This window comes from Ailuropoda melanoleuca, chromosome 11 (genome assembly GCF_002007445.2).
Source record: "Ailuropoda melanoleuca isolate Jingjing chromosome 11, ASM200744v2, whole genome shotgun sequence".
NCBI classification, from domain to species: Eukaryota; Metazoa; Chordata; class Mammalia; order Carnivora; family Ursidae; genus Ailuropoda; species Ailuropoda melanoleuca.
This window is the reverse complement of record NC_048228.1, coordinates 71,427,286-71,453,118: the sequence shown is the minus strand read 5'-3', so window position 1 is coordinate 71,453,118 and position 25,833 is coordinate 71,427,286. Positions and strand designations below refer to the sequence as shown.

Below are 25,833 nucleotides of genomic sequence, written 5' to 3'. Positions count from 1 at the left end.
CGCTCGCTTCTGCCCGCAGCGACCGGTTCCCACGAGCCCCGCGGAGGTTTTGAGTCTGGAGGCGGGAGTGGGTTGCGCTCGCGTTCCGGCTGCCGCGACCCAGCTGGAGTTTCAGGTAAGTCGCTGGAGCGTCCCTGGGGTTCCCGAACGCGGGGCTGGGACTCCCTAGGCCCAGACTTCCTACCCCAGGAGAACAGACCCCGAGGTTTGGGACATCCCCGGCCCGGGAGAACCCCGAGCAGTGCCACCTGTGGGTGACTGGGGACTCTGTCGGAATTAGGGACCGCACCTCCCCTTCCGCTAAGCGGTGGCGGGTCAGGCGGATAACACGGTGCAGTGGAGCGAAACGAGTTTTATGAAAAGAACAAGTCTTTTTCTGTCAAACCTGAGGTATTGGAGCGTATCTGATACACGTACAGGGTCACGTGCATTCACTGTTAATGTATTAACACTTCATTCACTCACTGAAGAGTAGAAAACAGAACTTGTGCAAGATTTCCTATGTGCCAGGCACTGTTTCGGTACTTCATAGGTATTAACATTTCTATAAAGTGTATGTTATATCAGAATTCTTCATTTTAGGTGTGGTGAAAGTGAGGCACAGAGAAGTTAACTAACCAACCTAATGTCACCCGATTTAGTAAACTGAGAAGTGGGGATTTAAATCCAGGGAGTGCTCCCCTGGAGTCGGCCCTCTAAACCACTGCTATCCTGACTCACCAAAATCTGAGCGTCCAGCATGTGTGGCGAACTGTTGCAGGCCTGGGGAAAACAAGGCAAGGGCTCTGGCCTCAAAGAGCTTTATTCTAGTCTGGGGAGAAAGACAGTAAGCAAGTACACAAGGAAACTGCTGCACTTTTGAGAAGTGTCTAGACTATAACAAAGCAGCGTGGTGGCATTGAGTGTGACCGAGGGGTCCTGGAGACTTCTCTGAGAAGGTGACAGTGGAGCTTGAGCACTGAATGAGAGGACAACCTGAAGGTGAAGCTAAGGGAATGGCAAGTACATGAATAGTTATAAAAGCTCATGTTTCTTTGGGACTTTAAACATATGTTATCTCTCCTTTGACCGTGCAATAACCCTGAGAAGAAGTCTGACAAGATTCCATTGGGGGCCTTGAGGGTAATGACCTGTACTCAGAATGAATCTAGTAAAATTCTGTTTTGTGATCTGCTGTCTCTTCCCAGCCCCCATCTCTCCTGTGTCTTATCCCATTTAGAAACTACTGTTGACTGGTTGACATAATTTCCCCCAGGGCAGGTGTTCTTTGAGGGAGCAGAGGTGAAATTATATGCAAAAAAAAAAAAAAAATGTGTGAGAGGGAGAGAGAGTTATAATTATTTATTATGGTAATGAAGTTGGTTTTCTCCCAAGAAAAATGCTCATATACATATACACTTATACATATAAGTGAGAGGACTTAACATTTCCATCAAATTGACTGATCCCAAAAAGATAGGAGAACCACTGTCTTAAAGGGTTAACTGATATTGTGGTGATTAAAAGAACTGATTTCCAATTCACTTTGCCTGTGCTCACTGGGCGACTCCAATGGCTCCTATTTCTGACATAATGGAAATGAGGTTCTCAAAGTTGATGAAGTCTGACTGAAAGGGTGGCAAACCCAGACCCTTCTATTACCCCGTCATAAAGATTAAAACTAAAAGAGAGGAAAATGTCCTTATTATCCTTCTTAGTTCTCAAGAAAACCAGAGAGAACTGATCTGTAAACAAAATACCTAGATAACAGAACTCCTTATCAGTGATAGTTGAGGTAGTTTCCATAATGTTATACCGTTTCCTTAAGAAGACAGTCATTATGTTATCAATGTAGGTAGGTGATTGCTGCAGGTCTATCATCCCCAAAGCACGTAGTATAGAGTACTGGCAATTGTTTTCATCAAAGTGTTGATAAGAGGAGAGACAGAGATAAAGACAGCGAGACTTTTTTATAGAACATCAGCTACACCGATGAAAAGGTGTAAAACTGAACTCAGGATGTGGTGGGCTAAAAAAACCATTTATAATCTTTATTATTTCTTATATGAAAAGTTCAGTAGCTTTAATAGAAAACAGAATACAGTTTAGCCCTATATAACTCAGTTTTTACACTGGGCCCTCATCAAAAGAAGGAATCTGGTCATGCTGGACTTAAAAAGATTTCTCCTGCCTTCAAGGAGAAGATTCTAACAATATCATTACTGTCTTCTTTATTTTAAAATAATATTGAGGTACAGGAAAACAGACATTTATGTAGACTTCTCAGAGACAGGGGCTCCCTTCTTACAAGATATTCCCATGGCTTCTATAAAATTTGTATGTTTAGATGAGCTGTATCAGGTTGACATAATTTTAGTTCCGTGAGAGAAGAAAATGGCTCTTTTTAACTTGCACATAGATTCCACATTGTGCATTAAAAGACACACTGAATCAACGTGGGAGGTTTATAAATAAAATGATGTTTGTATTTAGAGCTCATCACACTTTTTTTTAAAACTCTGGCTTTCTTTTATAACTTTCTTTCTACCCAAGAAGGACCTGACCCATTCTGCCTGAATAATACATGTTTGTTGAACGAACAAATGATGACAACAATGATGAAAATAGTATAGACCTTATCAGTCTTTTATCAACAGTCTGTTCTTAAGAGAAAATGACTTCACTGTGGTGGTGTGATATATCTGCTTCTCTTTCCATCATGTACTGAAAGTAGTTGTTTCTTTGGAACTACATAGAAGGAAAGAAAGAGTTGTTTGTTTGTTTATTTGCTTTTTTAAACTATGCACCACACCCAACATGGGGCTTGAACTCACAACCCTGAGATCAAAAGTTGTACACTCTACCCACTGAGCCAGCCCGGCGCCCCCCGTAGGAAGGAGTTTTAAATGTTGGACACAAAATCAAGACTTACACTCCGGGACCATTGCTAAATAAATCATTCAAAAGAAAGAAAAAGCATCAGATTCAAACTATGTTTATAAGATCATCACTAATAATAATACAATAATCAAATGCTCAATAACAAGGAAAAATTTGAGCAAAACTTATCAAGAGTATGGAATGTCAGGCTGTCACTAAAAATAATATGTAGGTTAATAAAATAGGAATGTGGAGAAAAACTTGAATATTAAATGAAAAAAAGTAGAGCACAATGCTTTATATATCCTGTGATTGCAACTGAATAAAAATCATGGGGGAAGAAAATTATTGGGTTGAAAATAAGCATAATGATTAATAGTTATTGAGGGGGTTGCTATGTGCCAGCCTCTGTTTTCAGGACATTAGTTTAATTCATCTAATTTTCTCAACAGCTGTGTGAGGAAGGTACAGTTGTTATTTTTGTTTTACTGATGAGGAAACTGAAACAGAGAAGATCTGAGTAATTTGCCCAAAGACACACTGTTAGTGAATGGCAAAGCTAGTATGTAAATATAAAGCAGTATGACTCTAAAGTTTGCACATTTACCCACACAAATCTGGCAGAGAAAATAATGTTTGAATCATAGATCATGGGTTTTGTTGGTTGTTTTTTTTTTTTTGAAAGATTTCTATATTTATTTTAGAGCACATGCCTGCCTGCCCTCTTCCTCTGCCCCATGGTGGGGGGAGGGCGGGTAGAGGAGGAGAAAGAATCTCAAGCAGACTCCTTGCTAAGCGCAGAGCCTGACACAGGGCTTGCTCTTAGGACCCTGAGATCATGACCTGAGCCCAAATCAACAGTCAGACACTTAACCAACTGAGCCACCCAGGTGCCGCATGATAGGTGTTGTTTTTTTTTTTTTTAATATTTCTTTGTATAATGTTTTTATGTTGATTTAATAGCAAAAACTTTTTAAATTGCAGAGTCAGAAAAAAAGTCACAGAGGTAAAAACCAGACTACACTCAGAAGAGAGATACAAAGGTGAAGATGAGAAACCTACTGAGTGAAACCCTATGGGTTTGGCCAGTTTATGTTTTGGATTAGGATCTAAATGGTGTTTCAAATGGGTGCAATATATCAACAATTTGATAGTTTATGAGAATTGAGATAAAATGAGAAACAAATGAAATATTCATTATTATTACTACAAATAAAGAGTATATTCTGGCCTGATGTACTTGTCCTTGCTGTTCCTTCTGCCTAGGATGCTCTACACCCAGGACTTTTTGAAGCTGACTTCTTCTCAACAGTGACGGTCATGAAAATGTGACCATCACTGCATTAGCAGAAAAGTGAGAAAACGCTGGTGAACAATCCTGAAAAAATCCCTGTTGTGGTGGAACTTACCTTCTAGTGAAAAGGTCAGTCATTTTTAACTTGATTTAGTTGCAAGTTAACAGCATCCCCTCTTGGTAGGTGAATAATGGTACCCAAAGATGTCCACATATTAAATCCCTGGAACCCAGGAATGTGTTAACTTATATGACAAAAAGACTTTGTAGATGTGAGTAAGTGAAGGGTCTTGAGATAAGATTATCATGGACTATCCAGGTGAGTCCAGTGTAACCACAATGGTCCTACAAGAGGGAGGCAGGAGCTTCAGAGTCAGAGAAGGAGAAGCGATAAGAGAAGCAGAGAACAGACAGAGCAAGAAAGAGATTTGAAGATTCTACACTGCTTGCTTTGAAGGTGAAGGGACCACAAGCCAAGGAATTCAGGCAGCTTCTAGAAGCTGGCAAAGGCAAGGAAACAGATTCTGTCCTCAGTCCTCCAGAGGCAAGCTGCCCTGCTGACAACTGGATGTTAGCCCAGTGAAACTGATTTTGGACTTCTGACCTGCAGAACTGTCAAAGAACGCATTTGTGTTATTGTAAGTCAGTAAGTTGGTGGTAATATGTTCCAACAGCAATAGGAAACTAATAGAGCCCTTAATAAGAGTTTATTTTTTCTTACCTATAAGAAGTCTATGTCAGACTGGCATGATGTCCATAGTGTCAGGGCCCCAGCTCCTTCTGTCTTTTCATGTGGGTGAGAGAACCTGGACAGAAATATGAATATCTCCAGAGACTCATGATTTGGGCATCGGGCCTTATAGTCACTCATATCAGTGTTTCTCAAACTGGTGTAAAGTATAAAGCCCTTTAAGGAAAAAAAAAAAAGATTGATTTATTTATTTTAGAGGGGGAGAGAGAGAGAGAGAATATGAGCAGGAGGGGCAGAGGGAGAGGGAGAGAGAGAAACTCAAGCAGACTGTGCTGAGCGCAGAGCCCAACATAGGGCTCAGTCTCATGACTCTGAGATCATGACCTGAGCCAAAACCAAGAGCATAAAACCCTTTTAAACAAAATATTTGCATCTTTAGTCAGTTAACTGTATATAAATATAAAACTAGTGCAATTACTTAAGTTTATAGCATTTTATAATCTTTAAAACCAAAATAGATTTACACAATAAATTCAAACAAGATTATAAAACCATTACTGAGGCCAAACACATCCTCACACTGCAGTGTCATTGGAGGTCACATAGGGAGCAGTAGCAGGAAACTCCTATCCCACTCATCCATCACTGAAAACCTAAGAAAGAGCTGGAACTCCCAACCCCACTAGGAGGAATGGGGAGCACCTCCCTTGATTGTCAAGGGGGGAAAAGTGGAAAATCTGAACTTCTAACTCCAGCTGGTAGATGGTGGAGACATTGCCCCCCACCTTCCTCTGCCAAAGTAGTGTAAGAAGTCAGTTAAAACAAGGCTTAAATACAATCAAAAATCTCATAACATAATTCCCCAAATTTCCTGGTTTCAATTGAAAATACCTTGCTATATCAAGAAACAAGATCTCATACTGCATGAAAAAAAAGTAATGAAGAGACACTAACACCACGATCACAGAGAAGTTAGAATTATGTGACAAAGATTTTAAAGCAGCCATCATTAAACTGATTCAATGAGCAGTTACAAACACGTTTGAAACAAATTTTTAAAAAATAGAAAATCTCAGCAAAGAAATGGAAAGTCTCAGCAGAGAAGTAGAAGACCTAAATGTCAACCAAATGGACATTTTAGAATTGAAAATACAAAGACTAAAATTTCATAACCCCATGGATGGGCTTCAGCAGAATGCATGGGATAGAGGAAATCAATGAACTGAAGAGAGCAATAGAAGTTACTCAGTCTGAACAAACAGAAACAAGACAAAGCAAATCCATGAACAGTCCTATGGGACTGTAACAAAGGATCTTCCACTTGTGTCCTCAGAGTATTAGAAAAGGAGAAAGAGCAGGGCTGAAAAAGGGCTCAAAAAATAAAAGCTGAAAACTCCATATTTTACAAAATCTGTAAACCTATAGATCAAGAAGTTAAGCAAACTTCATTCTTTTCCTTTAAAAGGAAATATAACCCATGCTAAGACACATTGTAGGGGCGCCTGGGTGGCACAGCGGTTAAGCGTCTGCCTTCGGCTCAGGGCGTGATCCCGGCGTTATGGGATCGAGCCCCACATCAGGCTCCTCTGCTGTGAGCCTGCTTCTTCCTCTCCCACTCCCCCTGCTTGTGTTCCCTCTCTCGCTGGCTGTCTCTATCTCTGTCAAATAAATAAAAATAAAAATCTTTAAAAAAAAAAAAAAGACACATTGTAGTCAAACTTCTTGAAACTAAAGACAAAGAAAAAATCTTAAAAACAGTAGGAGACTCATAACATCAAACCTATGGAGGGAATACAGTTCTAATTCAGAAACCATGCAGAAGGAAGTGGCACAACAGTTTTGAGTGCTAAAATAAAATAGTGGCCGGCCAGCCCACGATCCTATACCCAGCTAAAATATCCTTCAAAAATGAAGGAGAAATCAAGTCAATTAAGACAACAAATTATCCTAATTTGTCATCAGCCAACCTAACCTAAAGAATGGCTAAAGGAAGTTCTCCAAACAGAAAGGAATTGGAAGAAAAGGGAATCTTGGAATATCAGTGAAGAGAGAGCACAGTAAGTAAAAATATTGGTCAGTACATAAGACTTTCCCTCTTCTCTTCGTTTTTCTAAATTACAATGGATAGTTGAGACAAAGATGATAACATTGTCCCAGTAGTTCTAAAAGTATGTGAAAGAGTATTTAGGACAATTGTAAATGAAAGAGGATTCGTGTATGCAGAGGGAGCTAAAGTTTCTACATTTCTTCACACTGGTAGCATAATGGCACCAGTAGAAGTTGTGTATATATAATGTAAAACCTAGAGCACCTACTAAAGAAGCTATACAACGAGATATATACTCAAAATTACTATATTTAAAGTGAAATAGAATTGTAAAGATACCACTTTCTCAACAGTCGATAGAACAAGCAGAAAACTGGCAAAACTATAGAAAAGCTCCCAACAACACCGTCAACTGAGAGAATCTAATTGACACTTGCAGGGTATTCCACCCAACTGTGGAATATGCATGGAACATATATCAACATACATCACATCCTGGGCCATAAAATAAACTACAACAAATTTAAAATAATTGAATTCGTACGGAATATGTACTCTGATCACAATAAAATTAAACCGGAAATCAATATCAGAAAGATACCGGCAAATCTCCAAACAAATGCTTGGAAACTAAACATTGTATTTGTAAATAATTCATGTATCCTTTGATAGAGGAAATTGTGAGTAATTCATATATCCTTTGATAGAGGAAATCATAAGGGAAAATAACAAACTAAGTGGAATAAAAGTGAACAACATACCAAAATTTGTGCGACACAACTAAACAGTATTGAGAGAGAACTTTATAGCAATAAATGCGTACATTAGAAAAGAGGAAAATTCTCAAATCAATAATCTAAGCTCCCCTTTTAAGAACTGAGAAAAAGAAGAGCAATATAAATCCAAAGCAAACAAAAGGAAACAAAACTAAACACAGAAATCAATGCAATTGAAAACCAAAAAACAATAGAGAAAATCAATGAAAGAGCTGTTTCTTTAGAAAGATTAATAAAATTGATAAACACCTAGGAAGACTCAAAGATAAAAAGAAAGAAGACTCAGGCTCCCTGCCAGGACCCTGGGATCATGACCTAAGCCGAAGGCAGACACTTCACCAACTGAGCCACATAGGCGTCCCTGAAGTCTGCACTTTAAAATGGTGAATTTTAAGTTATTTGAATTATATCTCAATTAAGTAAACTTTGGCCTGTTAAGAGGATGAAAAGACAAGCTACAGAGTGGGAGAAAATATGTGCCAACTGTATATCTAATAAAGACTAGTATCTAGGCTATACACAGAGCTCTAAAAACTCAACAGCAAAAAACAAACAATCCAATTAGAAAAATGGGCAAAAGACACAAAGCGACATTTCACAAAAGAGCACATAGAGATAGCAAATTAATACATGAAAAGATCTTTAACATGATTAAACGCTTGGTAAGTGCAAATTAAAATTATAACAAGGTATCACTAAACAACTATCAGACTATTTGCAGCAACATGGACAGGACTGGAAGAGATTACGCTAAGTGAAAGAAGTCAAGCAGAGAAAGACAATTATATGGTTTCACTCATTTATGGAACATAAGAAATAGCAGGGAGATCGGTAGGAGAAGGAAGGAAAGAATGAAGGGGGGGGTAAACAGAAGGGGAAATGAACCATAAGAGACTATGGACTCTGGGAAACAAACTGAGGGTTTCAGAGGGGAGGGTCGTGGGGGCTTGGGATAGGCCGGTGATGGATATTAAGGAGGGCACGTATTGCATGGAGCACTGGGTGTTATACGCAAACAATGAATCATGGAACACTACATCAAAAACTAATGATATACTGTATGGTGACTAACATAGCATAATAAAAAATTCAAAAAAAACAACAACTGTCAGACTGGCTGAAATAAAACATACTGGCAACATCAAATGCAAGTAAGGATGTAGAGAAATTTGATCACTCATATGTTGATGGTAGGAATGTAAAATGATAACAGCTACTCAAGAAAATGGTTTGGCAGTTTGTTTAAAAACCAAACATGTAACTATCATATGACCCAGCAATTACACTTAGGCATTTGTCCCGGAGAAATAAAAGAATAGGTTCACACAAAAACCTATATTCAAAGTTTATAGTAGTTTTCTTTATAGTAGTCAAAACCTGGGAAAACCTGTATGTCCTTCAATAGGTGAATAGTTAAACTGTAGTATATTATATCAACTACTCAGCAACAAAAAGAAACAAATTATACACTCATTTGACACACCCAACAATCTGCATAAATTTCCAGAGAGTTATGCTGAGTGCAAAGAACCAATAAAAACAGTTACATACTATATGATTCCATTTATATAACATTCTAGAAATAACAAAGTTATAGAAACAGAGAAAAGATTAGTGGTTACTAGGTAGTAATAAGGGAGTGGTGGCAGAACAACATGGGTGTGGCTATAAAAGGGCAATACTAGGGATCTTCATGGAGATGGAATTGTTGTCTTGACTGTATCAATATCAATCCTGCTTATAGGCACGCCTGGGTAGCTCAGTTGGTTAAGCCTCTGCCTTCAGCTCAGGTCATGATCCCAGGGTCCTGAGTCCCTTGTCACTCCTTCTTCCCCACTTGTGCTCTCTAGCTCTCTGTCTTTCAAATAAATAAAATCTTTTAAAATTAAAAAAAATTGTTAAAGAGGGACAATACTAGGGATCTTCATGGAGATGGAAATCTTGTCCTGACTCTATCAATATCAGATCCTACTTGTAGGGGCACCTGGGTGGCTCAGTTGGTTAAGCCTCTGCCTTCGGCTCAGGTCATGATCCTAGGGTCCTGGGATGGAGTCCCGCATCGGGCTCCCCACCCAGCGGGAAGCCTGCTTCTCCCTCTCCCTCTGCCTCTGCCTGCTGCTCCCCCTGCTTGTGCTCTCTTGATCTGTGTGTGCGTGTGTGTGTCAAATAAATAAGTAAAAAAATCTTAAACAAACAAAAACAAAGAATACTGCTTTGTGATATTGTACTATAGTTTTGCAAGGTTTTACCATTGGGGGAAACTGGGAAATATGAAATCTCCCTATAGTTTTGTCTTATAGCTACATGTGAATCTATAATTAACTCAAAATTAAAAGTTGAATTAAAATCTTAATTAACAGCTGATGATGACAGTAGCCAACAATTACTGAGTATTTAATACTAAGTGTGGTTCTAAACACTTGATCCATTTAAACCTCTCCACCAACCCAACCATATAAATGTTACTGATCTCAAGCAACAGACACATAAGCCCTGTGCACTGACACTCCGTACTGCTCCGATCCCTAGAGGACTGGACAAAGCGAAATCATAGCTCCTGGCTAGGTTTGCCAACATTATTGCCAAACAAAGTTGGATAAACTCATTTCAAGAGAAGCCAATAACTCAAGAGATGAGGATTTGGGAAAGGAAAGGGAGAAATTTATTTAGGGTGCCAACAACCAGAGAAGGTGGCAGATTCAAGGCTTAACAACTAACTTCTCCACCTGCAAGATGGACATCTAGAGTTTTATCGGGAGAGGTTCAAGGGGTACATGCAAGAGAACACGCAGAGAGCAGGTGAGCATGGGTGGGGAGTGCTATGTGTTCAGCAGTATACTGGCAGGGAAGGGGACGTGCTCTTCGAAGGCATTCTGTTGCTATCAGGACATTTCTGGCATGCCAGTTGGAATGTTCCAATCATTGCTAAACACCTTCATCAATGCCTCAAGAAAGTGTGATGAGAGATAAGAACAATGGGCTTTAGTTAGAGTGTGAGTGAAGCAGTCTTGTCGGTTTCTAGTTTTAAGTGTTGGGTTCTGACATAAGGACAATCATTAGTCCCATTCAAAAGATGAGAAAACTGAGGGTCAGAGAATAGTTAAATAACTTGTCCAAGGTTACATAGTTCATAATCGGTAGGGATGTGATTCAACTTCAGGCCCCCTGGCTCCAGAGGATATGCTCTTTCTTTTTTTTTTTTTTTTTAAGATTGTATTTATTTGACAGAGAGAAAGAGACAGCCAGCAAGAGAGGGAACACAAGCAGGGGGAGTGGGAGAGAAAGAAGCAGGCTCCCAGCAGAAGAGCCCGACATGGGGCTTGATCCCAGAACTCTGGGATCACGCCCTGAGCCGAAGGCAGACACTTAACGACTGAGCCACCCAGGTGCCCCCAGAGTCTATGCTCTTAACCACTGTGTTAATAATCAGGTAACTTGGCATACTCAGACTTCTCAAGTTTCCTTGAAATCACATCCTCGTCCTACCCTGCAACCTTTGTCTGAGGATCAGTTGCTGCTGCCCCCTTCAGGCAGAGCATTGTTGCACATTTATCACTATGCTCTCTGTTCAAGAGAGTCCATTTTCTTGCTCCCAGTTCACTTCATCCATGGATGTTACCAAGTCCGGCAGATATTTAAGTTTTAGACCCTGGCATACAACATTACCTTGTGTCTGCAAAATGAAAAAGCCATGGAGAAGAGAAAAAATATGTATTCAAATTACATTGATTTAAACCTAACAAAAGAAGAACCATTAGAATTAATATGAAGTTTGAATTATAGAATGTTTTTAAGTAACTATAATAAAGCAGATGCAGACAGGAACTGCTAATATTGCAGCATAAGTTATTGATTTTTTAAAAAAAAATAAGGGGTGCCTGGGTGGCTCAGTCAGTTAAGCTTCTAACTCTTGATTTCCGTTCAGGTCAGGATCTCAGGGTCATGAGATGGAGCCCTGCATTGGAGTACAGGCTGTGTATGGAGCCTGCTTAAGATTATCTCTCCCTTTCCCTCGGCCCCTCCCCCTCCTTCCAATCTAATCAATCAATCAATCAGTCAATCAAAATCTTCCTCTGGGCCAGTTCTCCTCATGCTATTAATTACTTAGTTCATCCCTTTTCCAAACTAACAGCTGCTACTCTCCATTCCCTACCTCACCCCACTGTAGTAGCTGTCAGTGTCCCTCATATATCCCTTGCGCATTCACCTTTCCCCTAGAAGGACAAGGTCATTCTCAAGCACCTTCTGCCTGAAAGCTTTCTCTTGGCTCCTCTGTAGGGAGCAGGCCAGAAATGCCAGGACAGTTAACATCCCCAGGAAGCTGCCACCACCCAGTGATGGATGAGAACTGGAGGGTACATACCAGTTTTCTTGCCTTTCGATGGGACAACTCTGAGTCATGTTCCCAGTGGATCCCAATAGGATCAAGGCCCAGTTACCCTCTGTGGTAATCTGCTCACTAACGCCCTTTAGTTGCTTCTCTCCCTTCCTTGTCTCTTTCCTTATGAGTGCTGTCTGGAATCCCTCCCAAACAAACCATTTGCATTAAAATCTTTGTCTTAGGTCTGATGAATGCCCACCCTAGCCTAAGACACCCATCCCAGGAAAGAAAAAGAGAAAGAAGGGAGGGGGAGGGCAGGACTGGGGAGAGGGGGAGGGAAGAGAAGAAAGGAAAGGTGTCTTAAAAAACAGAGCATCACTCAGAAAGTGAAGATCAGCTGTGTTTCTATCCCATTGAATAGGATTAACCTGGTTGGTTTTAGACGGAGAGATAACCTGCAGCTTTGAATTAAGAAGGAAGAAGGTAAAAGCAGAAACATCTGAAATCCCAGTTCATACCCTTTCCTCCTTACTTCTGAATTCATCCAAGTCTGAAATTCCAATCACTTTACACTAAAGAGTTTGCTCTCTACTCTGGTTACTCCTTCAAGGACAACTGTTATGGACTGAATTGTGTCTTCTCAACCTGCCCCCAAACTCATAGGTTGAAGTCCTAACCCCCAATGTGACTGTATTTGGAGACAGAACCTGTAAGGAAGTAATGAATCATAAAAGTACAGTCTTAATCCAATAGGACTGGTGTCTTTTTTTTTTTAAGATTTTATTTATTTATTTGTCAGAGAGAGCGCACAAGCAGGGGGAGTGGCAGGTAGAGGGAGAGGGAGAAGCACGCTCCCCACTGAGCAAGGATCCTGACACAGGGCTCAATCCCAGGACCCCGGGATCATGACCTGAGCCAAAGGCAGATGCTTAACCGACTGAGCCACCCAGGCATCCCAGGACTGGTGTCCTTATAAGAAGAGGAGGAAGCACCAGGAGTATGTGTGCACAGAGAATAGACCAAGTGAAGACACAGCAAGAGGGTGACCATGTATAAGCCAAAGACAGAGGCCTCAGGAGAAACCAAGCCATCTATCACCTTGATGTTAGACTTCCAGCTTCCAGAGCTGTGAGAAAATATAATTCTATTGTTTAAGGCACTCAGTCTGTGGAACTCAGCCCAAGTACACTAATAAAGCAAGCCTCAACAAATGATCAACATATTTGATGTGATGTGTATATGAATTTTTCTACCTCCAGTCCTTTGAACTGACTATGGGAATGAAGTCAGTGTCCAAGAACTAAGTTTGGGCCCCCTCTCAAAGTTCTTGGGACAGTGTAAGCCTGTGATTCTTGTATGATTCTTTGGAAGGGAGGACAAGGGCTTAAATAATAACTGAGATTTTATTTTCTGTCAGGTAAATGGGTGAGAAGTCAAAACTGATGACATTTGGTTTAGAAAAGTAAGGACTATGAATCAACAAAACCAAAAGGCAGCCAACAGAATGGGAGATGTTTGCAAATGTCTTATTGAATAAAGGGCTAGTATCCAAAATCTATAAAGAACTTAACAAACTCAACACCCAAAGGACAAATAATCCAACCAAGAAATGGGCAGAAGACATGAACAGACGTTTCTCCAAAGAAGAAACACAAATGGCCAACAGACACATGAAAAAATGTTCAATATCACTTGGCATCAGAGAAATACAAATCAAAACCACAATGAGATACCACCTCACACCAGTCAGAATGACTAAAATTAACAAGTCAGGAAACAACAGATGTTGGCGAGGATGCAGAGAAAGGGGAACCCTCCTACGCTGTTGGTGGGAATGCAAGTTGGTGCAGCCACTCTGGAAAACAGTATGGAGGTTCCTCAAAAAGTTGAAAATAGAGCTACCCTATGACCCAGCAATTGCACTACTGGGTATTTACCCCAAAGATACTAATGTAGTGATCTGAAGGGGCACCTGCACCCCAATGTTTATAGCAGCAATGTCCACAATAGCCAAACTATGGAAAGAGCCCAGATGTCCATCGACAGATGAATGGATAAAGAAGATGTGGTACATATGTACAATGGAATATTACACAACCGTCAGAAAGAATGAAATCTTGCCATTTGCAACGACATGGATGGAACTAAAGAGTATTATGCTAAATGAAATAAGTCAACAGGGAAAGACAATTATCATATGATCTCACTCATATGTGGAATTTAAGAGACAAAACAGGATTGTGGGGGAAGGGAGGGAAGAATAAAACAATACAAAGTCAGCGAGGGAGACAAACCATAAGAGACTCTTAATCATAGGGAACAAACTTAGGGTTGCTGGAGGGTAGGGTATGTGATGTAATGAGCACTGGGTATTATATAAGACTGATGAATCACTGAACTCTATCTCTGAAACTAATAATACACTATATGTTAATTAATTGAACTTAACTTAAAAAAAAAAAGGACTATGACGTCTTATGCCCTGGGGTCATGGACTCATTAATAGCTGCAACTGGTGGGGCGCCTGGGTGGCTCAGTCAGTTAATTGTCTGCCTTGGGCTCAAGTAATGATCAGGGTCCTGGGATGCAGCCCCGAGTTAGACTCCCTGCTCAGCAGGGAATCTGCTTCTCCCTCTCCTTCTGCCCTCCCCCCACCCACTTGTGCCCTCTCTCTCTATCTCTCAAATAAATAAATAAATAAAATCTTAAAAAAAAAATAGCTGCAACTGGTTATATAAGAAACTGAGATCAAGTCATGTTCTCTACCATCTCTCATAGGTTTCCATCCAGAAGTACTTAGCCAAATTAGTTCCAAATTATGGAGATTTTGTACGACATGTATTTATTTAAAAAAAAGAAGAAACATGTTTGCCTCTTCTGTTCCCTTTTCCCCAAGTACAAATTTAAATACAGAAGAAATAGAGCAGTTACGAAGAACTCCCTCTTTCTGTACTTTTTCTAACATTGTATGTTGTTTCATAACATTGATAACAAAAATATGATGACCAAAAACAAGCTGGGCTTTTTCAGTTGAACTTAATTCTTGGCTTCTGAACAATAGTGGGAACAAAGCCCATAGGAAAATTTGGCCAGGCAGACACATTGTTGTTACTTATTAGGGAGTCTGCTAGAATTGATAGCAGATCTTTTGATCTTTTTTGAGAGGTAAAAACAAACATCTTTCTCTTTTAAAAGAAATTTCTTTCCCTGTTTGCTGCTTTTGAATTTCTCCATTTTGAAATTTTCAGATACATTCTAGAAATTGTCCTCTGTGAGATTTCCTCTTCTTTTTTTTATTGAGTTATAATTAACATATTAACATTATATCGAGGTTTCTTCTTAATTTCCCGCAAGATTTCATGAAATTAGTACCTACTGTATACCTTCACCTTGCACCTAGCTGGGGAACTCTCATCAAATTGCCAAGCAAGTAAATAAATAAATAACAAATAAATTTCTCTTTGTGGAAGAAGATGGTTAACGAACTCTATTTTCAAAATTGCCTTCATCCTAAGGCTGTTTTTCTGCCCTTTATAATTTTCTGCATTGTGAACTTTAACAGAACAAAAAATGTCTTCAGTAGAATTCTTATACCCCATTTAAACAGAAAGTTCTTGCATATCTTTCCATAATAATGCAACTGGAGTCCTCAGGGCTGATAGAAACATTCAAAAGGACAGCTTAGCATATTACCAACTTTTCTCACAGGTCCTAAGTGTAGGCACTTTGATTAAGTGTCAATAGCAAAGCAATGTGAGAATGTGACTGCTGTATAGATAATGTTAGGGAAGAAACAGGGCCCGGCACTCTCCTTCCTTGAATGCCCCAAAGCTAGCTATCTCCTTTTGTGATGAAGAGGATGAACCCTGTGCTGTATGAAATAGAAAAGTTAAGCATTCACAATGAAAACCAGCAAAAAATATTATAATATATATACCAATGGTTTTATTCAAAGAATCTGAAGTCAACAGTCACCTTGATGTAAAAAACCAAACATCAGTTGCCATATACACACATCCACAGACCTAACTGTAACTGACACATTTTTTAATTTGGTCACTTAGATAAATCTACTAAAGGAAACAAAATGCAAAGATCTGTTATTTCCTCTCTCTGTTTCATCTCCTTTCAGCACCAGACTCAGCCCCAGCACCCAGCACTGATCTCCCCACACAGCCCCCTGCTATTGGCCATCAGACAGAGCCTCTTCATTCTTCCTGAGCCAGAGCCTTCTCTGGTGGTCCCAGGCACAACTCCCAGCATGCTGTGAGAGTGGAGAGTTGGGGTAGACAGGAGCTTTTTCAGGTGCCATCTGTCCAGAGCAGCACTGTTGAGTAGAAATATAATGTGCACCACAAATGCAGGCCCCATATAATGGAAAGTGTTCTAATGGCCAGTTTGAAAAAAAGTAAAAAGAAATAGGCTAAACTGATGTTAATATATCTTATTTCTTTATTAAATTAATTAATACACAATGTATGTAAGTTTTAGGGGTATAACATATTGATTTTGCATTTCTATATTTCACTCAGTGCTCACCATGATAATTGGAGAGACCATCTGTTACCATGTGACATTGTTACAGTATTATTGGTTATATTCCCTATGCTGTACTTTTCATCTCTGTGATTTGTTTATTTCATAACTGGAAGTTTGTACCTCTTAATTCCCTTTTTCTATTTTGCCCATCCCCTCCACCTCCCCTTTGACAACCACCAGTCTGTTTTCCATCTTTAAGAGTCTGTTTTTTGTTTGTTCATTTGTTTTGTTTTTTAGATTCCACATATAACTGAAACCATATGGCATTTGTCTTTCTCTGCCTGACTTATTTCACTTAGCGTGCTATCCTCTAACTCCATCCATGTTGTCACAAAGGGCAAAATCCCATTATTTTTTATGACTAAGTAATATTTGTGTGTGTGTATGTGTCTTATTTAACTCAATTTATCCAAAATATGATCTTTTATACATATAATTCAAAAATTATTAGATATTTTACATGTTTCTTTTTTTATACTAAGCTTTCAAACTTTGGTGTATATCTTACATTTACAGTACATCTCTATTTGGATTAGCCACTTTCAGGTATTCCAGAGACATATGTACCTAATGGCCCCGTGTTGAAGAGCATGAGCCCAGAGCACACTGTGGTCGTAGATTCACAGAGGGGTGGCAGGGAAAATGGTACACCCTCAGTACACTTAGCCATCACACTTTGGGAAACACTGCCGCTGGATTTTCCACAACCTGAGTTCCTAATAACAAGGGATCTCTCCAGAATGAATGAGATTCTATGTTGACCCTAAAACTGCCCACAACGTCCTCAGAGATGTCTCAGGAACTCCAGACGAGGGATTGATTACGTGGCTCGATTGTTAAGCGTCTGCCTCCGGCTCAGGGCGTGATCCCAGAGTCCTGGGATGGAGCCCTGCATCGGGCTCCTCCGCTGGGAGCCTGTTTCTTCCTCTCCCAAGGAAGACTTTAGACTTTAGAACAGGTACTTCGAACTGGAACAGTCCTGGTGGGATTCACTTTGGTCTGAATTGTTACTTCTTTGGGCCATTGCTGAAACTACACAAACTACACAAAATTCTGGACTAGAGGCTGAAGAGCACGTTGTTAGATACTGGAGTTTATTTTTTCCTCTTTCTCCAGGCGAATTCTGTGATTTTTACAATCCAAGCTTTCAAAGTTGTTGATTGTCAGTGAGCTGCCCCTTAGTATTTCTACCATATTCTAATTCTTTTTTATTTCAAGCCATGTGCCCAGTCAATATGGAGTGTGAAAAGACTGTTTAAAGCATAAACCATTTTTTTAAAAAAATTATCCTTACTACATGTAAAAATAGCCTACATTCTGTCATCTTGAGTGAGGATTGTTTAGTCACACAGCTCTGCCGTCTCAATCTACTCAGCTCTGTTTCCATTGACAATATAGGTCTGGCCTAAGTATGCTAGGTTTTGGGGTTTTTTTAATGTTTTTCTTAAAATAAAGGAAATGATATTTAAATATGAAAAATAACTAGTTTTGAAGATTTGGGCATTTGTAGTCAAATGTGTCATAAAATGGTAGAATTACATACTTTCAAAGAGAGGCCATCTAGGCAAAACCCCTTATATTGTATATATATGTAGATTTATATATATATTTCATATATATATACATATATGAAAGTCTTGATCTGTAATTTAATTCAGAGATTTTTCAAAAATCAAAATATTTCAAATCATTTCTATTAGGAAATAACCATAATTTAAAATTGTTTTAATTTAATTCATTGATTTAACAATCATTTATTGGGCATCTCTTACGTGCTACAAGTCTGGTATACACTAAGAACACACAGACAAATTATTTCATTCCTGTTCATATTTATTCCAATATATTATGATACATTATGATAGAAGTTTACACAATTTGTAATGCTTTCAATAAACAACTAATAGTTTAACCAACATATTATTGTTATATATAATATATAAAGATTCTTTTATTTCGTGGTTAACCACAGTGGTAACATTAACAAGAAACTACAACTTTAGCCAGAGACACTTTAGTAATTATAATAATGTAGCAGAAGACATTCAGTGACAGAAGGAAGACTTCTAACCAAGAAAGTTATTAAAACACTACAGTGGCTTACCACAGGAGAATGGGATCTTTATGTATAAATATAGGTTATTTCTTCATCCTTCAAGGTCCATTCAAGGAAATGTACCTGCAAGCAATGAAGGACATTTCTCTATTTGTTCTGATAAATTTATTTTTTCCTGTTAATGAAAATGATGACAAACATTTTGGACAATATAGAGATAACATCTCACACGTAATCCCACAGCTCTCAAGGTACCAAGATAAGCAATTTGGTATTCTTCATCTCCGTCTTATTTCCTATACAGACATTTTCATTTCATATAGCTGTAGTCATGGTGTAAATACATTTTTCCTATTATTTTCACTTATTACAATATAACCATGTTATCCTGTAAAACATAATATTCACAAGCTCAGTGGTGGGATTGTTTTGTGAGGGGCTAGTCCATGTATTTTATTCCCCACACCATTACGTGTAACCTCTCTCTTCTTTGTGCTTCAAGACAAGAGGCCACCTTCTGGATAGGGTCAGAGCAGTGGTCAGTGCTGGATGTGAAAATAAAGACACTGAATTATAGCTTTCTAAGTTTAAAAGGAATGTCCAAATGTAAGCTCCCCCCTCAAAAAAAAAAAAAAACTTAGAGAGCAAATGCATTTGGAGAAACCAGTTCCTTCCCCATCACCAAAATCCAAGATAGAAACACTCATCAAACCTGGAGGGTGGGGAAAAATTAAAGGAGAGCCCATGGGGCTTAGAAGTTGGTCAACCTCCCTCACTCCTCACATTCCAGCTCCTGTGCAGGTTGAGCAAGGGAACAAATATTGGCAATGGAGCCCCCTCCCAGGGACATTTGAGACCTAAGTAGAGTAGAATGTGCCTTAATGGTCTTGCCTGAAGTGCTGGTAGTTCCACCCAGACATGCAGGAGTTTATAAGAAGCTTAAGAGAAGGAGTTTAAGAGTTTAAGGTAAGGGATGGGGGGACCCTGTTAGAGTCAAGATTTTCACAGGCCTTAAGAATGTTTACTTAAATATTGCCATGAAAAGGGCTCCAGTAAGCATCAGTGGAGCCAGTAGGAATTCCAGGTAGAAGTGTCAGCAGGTGGATGGGTCCACCTTCTTAACGCACTCTGAAAAGAGACATGCCTAAGGACACAGGTGGGGCAATATGGGGCTCTCCTCTAGCCCAACACCCCCACCCCTCTGTTGCTCTCCCTTTAGGCAGGTGAGCCTGAAAGTGGCATGGGGACAAACAGACTGCTGGTGCAGTCTGAGCTTAATTACCAGCAGTTCTGAGGAGTGCTGACATGCCTAGCTGCTCAATATCTGGAAGCCTTGTGGGAAGATGAGTTTGGCTGTAGTATCCCCACTGTAGAGAGAGAAAACCTCCAGCTCCAGCCACTGTCATTTCTAGGACTCCAGAATTATTCACCAATCATATATGTCTCCACAAATATCAAAGATTTAGTACTCTTGATCTTCTTTTGTATTTTAAGCATCATGAAATTCCAAACCCGTGCTATGCAAAATATGAAATTGCTAATGGAAGATTGTTTATAGAAAAAAAAAAAAAGACTAAAAATCTTTAAATATCTGGCACATATAGGCACTCAGTATTTGTTGAATAAGTGAATGTAAGGACAATAGAAGATAATAAATTTCATCTGGGATCAGATTTCTAGGCTATCTACTATTTATGATGAAGGTAGTTCATGGGAAAGTGTTGCTCTGTGAAATAATTGTGTATACTTAATCTCAAATTTAAGAGTCAGTCATTGTTGACTGACATGAATTTATCTAGATATTTTTAATTTTTTTTTTTTAAGATTGTAGTTACTCATTTGAGAGAGAGAGCATGAGGGGGAGGGGGAGGGAGGGACAGAGACAAAGGAAGAAGCAGACTCCTCACTGAGCAGGACCCTTGGATCATGACCCAAGCTAAAGGCAGACGCTTAACCAACTGCGCTGCCCAGGCCCCCCTAGATATTTTTAATTCCTGTGATAGTTGCATAGCCTATATGATTTTTAGGAACAATTTCCAAATGTTTATATTATACTGTAAAGATGTACTTCTGTTCAAAAACCACCATTTTTATATCTCTTACTTATACTCCAATGATATGGTAATTTGTGGGGAAAAAAGTATTTTTCTGGATATATTTTGAAGCAATTGATAGATAAGTTTTTAAATTTACTTTTCATCTTCATATAATGCTGGAAATGGCTCTCAGATTAAATGATCATCTAGTATATGGAGAAGACTTCTATTGGATAGCACTATACTAATTGGATGCTAATGGATTGGTAGTCCATTGGATATTGAAAAACATTATTAAGTGTGACAGGTATTATCTATAGAGTAGAGCGAACAAATTTAAAATCTTATGTATAAGAGAGTAAAAAATAAGGATTAAAATACTTTGAAGTGCATAAATTACCTAAGTTTTAACAAGGGAAATTTTAGAGTAAACATGAAAAGCCCTAAAAGTTTATGTACCATTTGAGCAATTCCATCCTGCTATTGCAGGATTGCAGGATTCTTGTCTCACAGAGTCAAAGAATGAATCTCACAGACACAAAACGGTGAAGTGAAGTGAAAGTTTAAGTGAAGGTAAGAGCAGAAAGGAAAGAAAAAAGCCCTCTAGAGTGAGAGGGGTCCTAACTGGGTTGCCACTGAGGGCTTTTAAGGGCAGTCTGATATTGAGAACTGACTAGGAAGCTTGTGGCCTTGAGATTCTTGTGCTGTCTTGGATTGTTCCCTTATCTCTTGTTCAGCTGTCTCAGAGTCTCCACCTGCCAGGAATAGTTTCAGAGCCTAGTCAGGGGAGTCAGGGACCTCCTGTCTCTTCTGCCTATACCTTAACCGCTTCCCTACTCATGGGACCAGGACCCATGGGCAGAAAGAGCTATACTGGGATTGTGAGGAGTGACTGATTGTATATTTTCTAATTAGTGGGGTTAGGGATAGTGCAAGTCTCCAAGGAACCTGGAAGCAAGGTTTTCAGGACCCTGAGGGGCCAGCTGCTGCCAAGATAGGGTTACTTTTAAACATTAGGCACTAAGGCAGCTACGAGCTCCTTGAGGAAGGTCACATTCTGCATACTTCGGGCATCTATCAGTGGGTTGCAAACTGTAAGGAGATTTTAGTTCAAGCTACATTTCTTTTGCCCTTAATTCCCACATCACTGGGGCTATATTCATGGACATGTGTAAAAAGTTATTAAGGGGCACCTGGGTGGCTCAGTCAGTTAAGCATCTGCCTTCAGCTCAGGTCATGATCCCAGGGTCCTGAGATGGAGTTCTGCGTCAGGCTCCCTGCTCAGCTGGGAGCCTACTTCTCTTTCTCCCTCTGCCACTCCCCTTGCATGTGATCTCTCTCTCTCTCTGTCAAATAAATAAATAGAATCTTAAAAAAAGAAGAATATTTAGTTTTATATCTTATATGTCATATCAAAAGAGAATAGGGAAAAATAAATTTATAAAACTGATGGACTTTATGATTTCATCTTTGGTTAAAAAGTACAGATATATGTATAGAAAAACGACCAAAATCATGATATAAAATATTAATAGGTATATTATGGTGGTGGTATGCTTATAGATTTTTATATTCTTTTTTTGATATTTTTTCCATATTCTACAATTAGTATGTATTCTTTCTACAATCACCTTTTCAAATTTATTTTTTAAAACTCTCCTTGTTAGCTGTTTTACTAAATTTAAAGTAATGATTTTATATAAAAACAAAAACTCAATAGTTTAAGAACAAAAACAGTCCTTAGTACAGGCTACAAAGATTAGCGTAAGAAGTGAGGAAAGCATCACTTACAAACAGGCAAGAGGGCATTAAAAGGCAGTGATTCTCTCTGCCCCACCTCTCTGGAAGTTAAATTCTATCTATGGAGGATCAGGGTAGTAAGGGTATAATTTTTAAGTATTAGTAATGATTAATAGGTTGTCCTTTAATTTTGCTTTAAAACAGTTTGCATAATGAGGAAAATTCCCTTGGCTTGATTCACCCATCTTGTCTTAGGGAGAAAGTAACTTTTCTACTTCTCACAGTCATTAAAAAGGAAGCTGTGGGGGCGCCTGGGTGGCACAGTGGTTAAGTGTCTGCCTTCGGCTCAGGGCGTGATCCCAGCGTTATGGGATCGCCCCACACCAGGCTCCTCCACTATGAGCCTGCTTCTTCCTCTCCCACTCCCCCTGCTTGTGTTCCCTCTCTCACTGGCTGTCTCTATCTTTGTCGAATAAATAAATAAAATCTTAAAAAAAAAAAAAAAAAGGAAGCTGTGCTACCTTTTTCTCCCTGGTAGAAGCAAGATAGGTAGTGTGTCATCTTTGTATATACATCCTACTATTCAAGCATTCAGCAAGACAGAGTGGGGTATGAGCTGTTTCATTATGGATATGCAAAGTAATGACTCATCTAATCCTTCCAGGAAAGCAATTTCTTAAATGACAGCACTAGGCATCAGGTGTTAGAAATCCCAGCTGTCATCCACAGAACTAATAGTAATGTAGGAAACAAAGGCAAAAGAAAAATTAAATTTCCTTACTACCTACAGCCCACTGACAAATCCTTGAAACAAGCAGAGTGACATTCCCCTAGGAATTCAGCTGCCTCGATGTCAGTAGGGCAAAAGGCAATCTTAGCCCGACCTCCAGGAACCTGTAAGTCTACTTTAACATATAAAAATTCTTTTGGAAACTTCCTTTATCTCTACCCCCCAAGATACATGTTGACAATCCCAAAGGAATATGACCCACTGATATACATCCGAAGGGTCTCATGACTAAGGTTTTATTAGATGGTAATAAATGACATTTTCCCAAAAATAGCTAACCCCCTCGAGTTCATGGAAACCTTGCTTCCATAATTCTTTGAGACTTACGCTATCCCTAACCCCTCCCAACTTGAAAGTGTATAATGGGCCACTCCTCGTGACCCCAATGCAGCCCACAGGTCCTGGCCCCATGCTTTAATAAAACCACCTTCTTTCTTGGCCATCGGCTTCGAACCTTAACATCTTTCCTACATAAGTACGATGTTATGAGCAGTATCTTGGCGACTCCTATGCACTAATGTGACTAAAGACCTAATATTTCTGGGGCGCCTGGGTGGCACAGCGGTTAAGCGTCTGCCTTCAGCTCAGGGCGTGATCCCGGCGTTGTGGGATCGAGCCCCACATCAGGCTCCTCCACTAGGAGCCTGCTACTTCCTCTCCCACTCCCCCTGCTTGTGTTCCCTCTCTCGCTGGCTGTCTCTGTCTCACAAATAAAGTCTTTAAAAAAAAAAAAAGACCTAATATTTCTTTGTTAAGTTTTTCTTTTTTAAAGAGTAGCATATTCCAGGGCACTTGGGTAGTTCAGTTGGTTGTCTGCCTTCAGCTCAGCTCATTAACCCCGGGGTGCTGGGATCGAGCCCTGCGTTAAGGCTTCCTGCTCAGCAAGGGAGCCTGCTTCTCCCTCTCCCTCTGCCCTGTGTGCTCTCTCCCACTTGCTTACTCTGTCTCTCAAATAAATAAATAAATAAATAAATAAAATCTTTAAAAAGGAAAGGAATAATGTGAATGATAATAATTGTTAAGCCACAAAACCCCATCTATCTGGTTCAACTCCTGCCCTCCCCAAAACAAAACAAAAACTGATGCTATCACCAGTTAGACCCCAAGACCTGACCTTTACTGCTCACCTGCTTGTACACACTGACCTTTGTCCCACATTTTCCCTTAAGCTCTTTTTTCCTTATCTCTTACTCTGGCAAAAGATAGGACTAGCCTCCTGTGAAGGAAACTGACAGTACCCCTGGAGCAATAACAACTGCCCAGATGGAGAGCTCCAGCAGCCCGGACCATCCAGACCAGTTTGAGCTTAAAATCCTGACTCACACCTGTGCAGAGGGACCATGGAGTGACCGACCCATGGAGTGACTGACACTACACTTACCTCATCATAATACTAAAATCCCCACCCATGGAGGAGCACAAGCCTCATTTACATGATGACTACATACAATGTACTTATAGGCGTGTGTCCTTAAGGTGCAAACTTTTTGACCTTATGCCTGCCTCTACATACAATGACAAGGCTCTTCTTTCTAAATATTCATCTTAACCCTAAATAAAAGGAGCCCATTCACCCTTGCTTGGGGAGTCATGGCTTTGGAAGTTATTCTGCATGATCTACTTATTTGCTGCAAATAAAGTTTCTGTTGTGTGATAGCTCCTCTTGGTTTAGTTTGCATCTGTGACACAAGGAGCAAACTCTCATTAGTTCAGTTACAATGTGTACTGAACCTGTGAGTTGGTGAGAACCTCCTCCATTTAGCCCAGGGAAAACATTTGCCCAAAGTGCAGCCAGTCTTAAGATTACCCACTATCTTCAAACTTTAAAAATTTGTCTCAGTTTCTTCTGCTTCCAGAGACATTTTAGGGATATAGAACCAGGGAATGTACAACAGACAAATAGGTCTCATCCAGGTAAATTCTCTAAGTACTATGCCAATTGTCTGGTCGTGAAGACATAAAACAAATGAAATGATGTGATTAATAATTTTAGCTATATTAAATTTTAATTTTCTTTTTATCTAGAGCCTTAAAAACAAAGTAATGAATTTAAAGGAGGGAGAAAGTGTTTGCAAGGCATAGAAAAAAGGATTAAAATCTATAATAAAGAACTCTTACAGAGAATATGACAACCCAAACAAAAACGAGCAAAGATATAAACAGGTACATCACAGAGAAAGAAAACCCAATAGCAAAAACATGAAAAGAAGTGCTGCCACTACAAATTAAGAAATGCAACTGGTGTGACCACTGTGGAAAACAGCATGGGGTTTCCTCAAAAAATTAAAAATAGAAATACTATACAATCCAGTAATTCCAATAGTAGGTATTTACCCAAGGAAAATGAAAACACTAATTTGAAAAGACATATGCACTTGTATGCTTTTTGTAGCATTATTTACAGTAGCCAAGATATAGAAGCAACCCAAGTGTCCACTGACTGATGAATGGATAAAGAAGATGCAAAGTTTCTCAGCCATTAAAAAAAGAATGAGATCTTGGGGCACCTGGGTGGCTCAGTTGTTAAGCATCTGCCTTCCGCCCAGGGCGTGATCCCAGGGTCCTGGGATCAAGCCCCTCATGGGGCTCCCGGCTCTGCTGGGGGCCTGTTCTTCCTTTCCCACTCCCCCTGCTTATGTTCCCTCTCTCGCTGGCTATCTCTCTCTCTGTCAAATAAATAAATA

At 39.6% G+C, this 25,833-nt stretch overlaps 1 long non-coding RNA gene across 3 annotated transcripts; it reads left to right on the top strand.

The window, feature by feature from the left end:
- Nucleotides 1–2: 2 nt before the first annotated feature.
- Nucleotides 3–25,474, top strand: LOC117804440. Of its 3 annotated transcripts, none has more exons than XR_004628880.1 (3): nucleotides 3–115; nucleotides 4,126–4,282; nucleotides 24,352–25,474. It is a non-coding gene; the product is annotated as an uncharacterized LOC117804440 (long non-coding RNA). The 3 variants fall into 3 exon arrangements; XR_004628878.1 differs by lacking the exon at nucleotides 24,352–25,474 and adding an exon at nucleotides 16,121–16,690; XR_004628879.1 differs by lacking the exon at nucleotides 24,352–25,474 and adding an exon at nucleotides 13,406–13,560.
- The last annotated feature ends 359 nt before the right edge of the window (nucleotides 25,475–25,833 follow it).